Raw genomic sequence first — 6,636 nt, 5'->3', positions numbered from 1 at the left:
AGGAGAAAGGTGGGGTGCAGAACTCAAATTCTAGTAAGAAGACCAGACTTAATGGTCTGACTGAGACTGGAGGAACCCTGGAAAGCATGGCCCCTGGATTCTCTATCAACCCAGAACTAAAATAATTTCTGAGGCCAACTCTTCAGACAGGGATTGGACTGGACTGTGGAACATAAAGTGATACTTATGAGGAGTGTGCCTCTTAGCTCAAGTAGGTACAAGAGACTAAACAGGCAGTTTCTGTCCGGAGGTGAGATGGGAAGGCAGAGAGGGTTAGGAGCTGGCTGAATGGACTTGAGGAATCAGGGGTGGAAAGGAGGAGTGTGCTGTCACAATATGGGGAGAGCAATTAGGGTCAGACAACAATGTATGTATAAATTTTTGTATGGGAAAAATAAAAATAAAGAAATAATCCATAGCGGAAGGCCAAAAAAAAAGAAAGGAAATGAGGATGTTCATCCTTCTGGCTTCCCTCTTGTGGGAGGGCCTTAGACTATGTCCTTCCACTGAAGGTCACTGCTTCTTTCAATGAAGCTTTCTCCAAAGAGATCACTCTTCCCAGGTTCTGTAACTACACCCACCTTCCCCCAATCCGCTTAATTCTAAGGGTAGTGGCAATTTTCTCTGTGGTTTCATTCTATGTTATGTACATATTTGTAAGTAGTTTCTTTTTTGAACTCTCATCAAATTATCTTGTTTTAAGATAAGCCTTATAGCTTCCATTTGGTTCAAACTGAAGGAGCCAGGATCAGAGAGTTTAAGAATGAGCATGGCTTGAGATATGGTGAGAGCAACGTAACCAAACCAAACCAGTTGCCATCAAGTTGATTTTGGCTCATGGTGACCCCATGTGTTGTGTAGTAGAACTGTACTCCATAGGATTTTCATGGCTCCAATTTTTTGGAAGCAGATTGCCAGACCTTTCTTTCAAGGCACCTCTAACCGAAAAGTAGAGCTGCCAACTGTTTGGTTAGTAGCTGAGCGCTTAACTATTCATGCCACCCAGAGACTCCTAGAGCAATGTAGGGGCCAAACAATCCAAGTTCCTGTGACCATGTTAAGTAGTTTACCGACTCGTCTTAGAGAAGCCACTAAGGTACACAATGAAGGATACTACCATGATCAGATTGTGTTTCAAAAGGATCACTCTGGCTGCAGTATGTAGAATGGATGGAAATTGACAGAAAAGGTAGGGATGCTGGTTGGGAGGGTATTGCAGAAATCCAGACATAGGATGAAAGCTTGGACTCTTCTTGGGAATTGAGAAGGAAAGAAATGAAGTTGTCAAGGATAACTGCTTGGTTTCCATCTTTCATCAGAGGATAGAAGATTAGAAGAGGACTTGGGTTCATTTAGGCAGTACCTGAGTATGTGGTGGAAGGTAGGGCTGAGGAAGGGTATGAGGAGGAGTTCATAAGTTCAGCTTTAGATATATTGATTGGGAATGCCTTAACGGTAAAGGAGTAGACAGGTATTTTGGGGTTCTGAAACACAAAGAATGATCTATGTTGTATTTCACCTGTGTATAGGTGATAATTGAACCCAAGGGACTTACCTGCAGAGCATTTTTTTTTTCCTAGAGATCTCCATATGCCGTATGTAGGGAAGAGCCTCTTTTTCCCTTAGTACTGAGCCCAAGGTCCTTTCTTGTCTCTGCACTAGCAATTCAAGCTCTTTCTCTCTTAACAGAGATGTAAGGAAAGAAATATCCTCATGGAATTGAAAATGCAAACAAAGTAAACGCCCTGAAATTAAGGCACAGAGGCCTGCCATGCATCTGGATACAAAGGCGTGTAAACACTGCCGGGAAGCTGGAACTGGGGAGCATTTGGGTTAAGTCAGAGGCAAACACTTGTGTCTGGATGAAGGCAGTGAGCTCTAGGCGCAGCAGCTCCGATGAGGGGAAAGAACGCATGGAAGAGAGGATTTGTGATCTCACAACGTGCAGGTGAGATAATTCTCAAAGGCTCTGAGGCCAGGGGAAAATAGTGCTCTGCTTTATAGAGAAGAAGTGGAAAGTGGAATATGACAAGAAAGGAACAGAAAAAAATGAGTTTAAATTTAATATGAGCAACTCAGCTTGATTTTATACTCCTTCAGAACTAGGTCTTCTATTGCCTGTTTATTCCAAACGCCTGATAGAGTGTTCTGAACCTTGCAGACGCTCTGTTCTCATGCCGCGGAAGATTTCTGCGCAGGGGACTTATACATAGTTAAAATGATCATAGAGGCCGGTCTGAAAAAGCTATATACTATATGATTCAAACTATATGATATTCTGGAAGAGATGACACTAGAGAGACAGTAAAAAGATCAGTTGTTGCCAGGGGTTGAGGAGGAGAGATGGATGAATATGTGAATTACAGGACAATTTTAGGCAGATGAAACCATTCTGCCTGATACATGTAATGGTGGACACATGACATTATGCATTTGTCAAAACCCATAGGACTGTCCAATACAGCGTGAACGCTATTGTAAACTATGAACTTTAGTTAACAATAGTATATCAATACTGGTTCATCATTTGTAACAAATGTAAGACGCAAGATGTTAATAATAGCAGAAACTGTGTGCAGGGTGGGCGCATGGGAGGGAGAAGGGGTATATGGAAACTCTACTTTTTCCACAATCTTTCTGTACACCTAAAACTGCTGAAAAGAATAAAGTATATTAAAATTATTGAATTAGACAGCAAAGTAATTTTTTTTAACAAATGCTAATTGAAGGGCCTGACGGTGAACAGGAACTAGCAGGAGGGGGGCTGGATGCATGTAATAAACGTAGATGCACTTATTAGAAGAAACACTGTGTCTCAGTCATCTAGTGCTGCTCTAACAGAGATACCACAAGTGGATAGCTTTAACAAAGAGTATTCTCTCATAGTCCAGTAGGCTACAAGTTCAAATTCAGGGCTTCGGCTCCAGGGGAACAGCTTTCTCCGCCGACTCTGGAGGAAGGTCCATGTCATCAGTCTTCCCTTGGTCTGGGAGCTTCTCTGCAAGGAACCTCAGGTCTAAAGGACACGCTCTGCTCCTGGCACTGCTTTCTTGGTGGTACGAGGTTCCCATGTGTCTCTACTCTTTTCTCTCTTTTATATCTCAAAAGAAATCAGATTAAGACACTATCTAATCTTGTAAACCTCGTCAGCGTAACGTCATCATAGTGACAGAGTTTACAACACATAACGAAATCACATTAGATTACAAAATGGTAGACAATCATACAATACTGGGAATCATGACCCAGCCAAGTTGATAGATATTTTGGGGAGACACAATTCAATCCATGACACATTGCATGTTACGTTAGAAGCAAAGTATAAGATTTTGTCCCAGGGGATACAGGAATCTTTGGATTTTATATGTTTAGATTGTTTTATCTGCAAACTCAATTACAAAACTCTGTATTTTTTAGAGACTGATCACAGTACATATGCGAAAGAGAATAATCTCAACCTACTCAGAACTAAAATGCAGAATCAGTCTCAAAGGACAAGCCCAGAGGTCAGAGAGCACATTTGGTAGGTTTTAGTCACCACTAAGCTCTTGGTAGGAGTCCATGGGTGGTGCAAACAGTTAAGTGCTCAACTACTAGCCAAAGGTTAACGCTTTGAATCCACCCAGAGGCGCCTCAGGGGACAGACTTGGCTATCTGCTTCCAAAAGGTCGCAGCCTTGAAAACCCTATGGAGCAGTTCTGCTCTGCACACATGGGGTCACTATGAGTTGGGGTCGACTCTAGGGCAACTAACAACAACAACAAGGACAAACTCTTGGTAATTAGCCATAACTTCAGGTTAAATATCAATGATACTACCCAAGTCCCTAGTTTATATTTCTTTCACTCCTGTAGATAAACTCACACCTAGCTTCTCTTCTAGGTAGAAAAAGAACCATTACAGCTAAATCACCCTTTTGTACAACATCACAGCTAATAATGGTACCTGGTTAGATATCATGAGTAACTAGACTAATTAGCTATTACCTGGAATAATTTGTTAAGATAATAGGAAATCATGCTGTCCATCCATGTCCATTTGCTAAGCCCCAGCAATACTTATTTCCTTTTCATCAGGTTTGAATTTTAGAAAAGTTTGAATTTTAGAAAATGTTGTAGGTTACAAGTAGTCACATTTTTAAACTTTAGGTAATGAAAAAAAAAAATTGTCATCAAGTCAATTCTGACTCATAGCGACCCTATTGTTGTTGTTGTTGTTAGGTGCAGTTGAGTGGGTTCTGACTCATGGAGACCCTGTGTACAACAGAATGAAACACTGCCCAGTCCTGCACCATCCTCACGTTCTTTGCTTTGATTGAGCCCATTGTTGCAGTCTCTGTGTCAATCCATCTTGTTGAGGGTCTTCCTCTTTTTTGCTGACCCTCTGCTTACCAAGCATGATGTCCTTCTCCAGGGACTAATTCCTCCTGATAACATGTCCAAAGTATGTGAGACGAAGTCTTGCCATTCTTGCTTCTAAGGAGCATTCTGGCTGTACTTCTTCCAACACAGATTTGTTTGTTCTTTTGGCAGTCCTTGGTATATTCAATATTCTTCGCCAACACCATAATTCAATAAGTGCCCCACAGGGTTTCCAAGGAGTGGCTGGTGAATTTGAACTGCCAACCTTTTGGTTAGCAGCTGAACGCTTAACCACTGCACCACCAGGGCTCCATAAACCAAAAAAAACAAACCCATTGCCGTCGAATCAATTTCGACTCATAGCAACCCTGTAGGACAGAGTAGAACTGTCCCATACAGTTTCCACAGGAGGAGGAAAAAATTGCCCTCACCCTTACCTTAATATATCATATTTTGTTGTAGTTGTTTTGTTTTGTTTCGTTTTAACTGAATCTGTTATCAGTTTAGGTCAGGAGCTTGGATTTCATTTTGAGGGGAGATGGGGAGGAGCATGAATAAAATGATGCAATGCCCTAGTGTTACTACCCTCTCCTATTTTGTAAGCCGGATGGTTAATAATGCTCCTGCAGGACTTTCAGTGTAGACTACTATCATCATACAAATCATTTGGCAGTAGCTTGTCTTCCCCTCCGCTAGTTGCCAGGGCAACTTGAGTATCAGATTTATCCTTTTGCTTCTATCTCCTCTTTTTGCTGATATATGTTTATAGGCAGGGGAGGTGTGTGTGTGTGTGTGTGTGTGTGTGTGATACTTTTTCACATGCATTAATCTTACCCAAGTTTGTTTGTTTGTTTTACCCCCAGTGTAACTTGTAGGGTACTAACTATATTTGGACCTGGTAAATTTTCTGACAGAAGCAGGGCTGGCTTCTACTGTGCTTTCTAGGATTATCCACGGGCTTTCAAGACTCATGATACGTTAGGACTGTGTGGCAGGTCACAAATCATATAAAGGAAATGAGAAGCTCCTGATTCTGTCTCAAAGCACAAGTCTCAGATTTAACTGCAAACAAGAATATGTGTTCTTTCTTGAAAAAACATACTCCCTGTGAAAAGTGTTATTGGTTCTGCTTTACATGTGCTCCAAGCTCTCATTAATGTCATCCTGAGGCATGATTGTGGATTTGGAAGTCAAATAAATTTTTTCTGGTTCTGTCTCTGCCACTTGCTAGCTGGACAGTTTTGGATATTGTCATCTAACCTCTCTGGGTCACAGTGATTTATTAAACAAACTTTGTGAAGGGTTCACTATCTGTCAAATTCTGTGAAGGCAAACAGAAATTAAAATAAATAAAACAAACCAACAGAAAAACAAAAAACCTAACAGCTCCCTGACTCAGAGGAACTTACAGCCTGTGAAGGGAGCAGAGCAGATGTAAAAACAATTGTGACCGGCTGACATCAACCTCTGTGACTGAGATGGGCAGGTCAATGACCCGTACGCCAGGTGGCCAAAATACGTGGATTCTTTTTCTTCTTTGAGTAATGGAGGAGGAGGGAAGATCTGTGCTGGAGCCACAGGAAAACATAGGAGAGAATGAAGCGGTACAGAGGAGAAGCTAAGCTGTCTTGACAGTCTCTCGCAGGAACACAGAGACTGGATTTGAACTGCAAATTCAAAAAGTTCAAGAAACTACAGTGGATGAAGCTGCTTTCATCTGGGAGCAAAATGTAATTTTGTCACATTGGTAGCTTTGCAGTTTTGGATTGTCCCAGATTTCTGCACCCAGAAGAGGAAATCATTCTGAAGTAGGAGGGAGCTGTCATGGCAGGCAGAGCAAATATGCAAGGTACTTGTTAGATCCAACACATGCCCAGCAGATAGACAAGGTCACCAGCAAAGAACTTGGACTCGGGCAGCAAAGTGCTGGGGGGAGGTCCTCATTCTTGCACACATGTGATACCCACAGTATTTGAGAGGTGAGTGGGTTGGCTTTGCAGGAAGGCTTAGGAACTGCATTTATGAATGTGGAGAGAACTGAGGAAGCAAAATGAGTATTATTGCTAATATAACCTCAGAGTCTATGGAACCTGAATGGGAGCATGCAGGTTATATACAAATTATAATTACAATTAATGAATGTGTGTCTTAGTCATCTAGTGCTACTCTAACATATGTACCACAAGTGGATGGCTTTAACAAAGAGAAGTTTATTCTCTCACAGACCAGTAGGCTACAAGTCCAAAATCAGGGAGTCAGCTCCAGGGGAACACTT

This window comes from Trichechus manatus, unplaced genomic scaffold (genome assembly GCF_000243295.1).
Source record: "Trichechus manatus latirostris isolate Lorelei unplaced genomic scaffold, TriManLat1.0 scaffold00012, whole genome shotgun sequence".
Lineage (NCBI taxonomy): Eukaryota > Metazoa > Chordata > Mammalia > Sirenia > Trichechidae > Trichechus > Trichechus manatus.
This window is presented reverse-complemented; position numbering follows the sequence as displayed.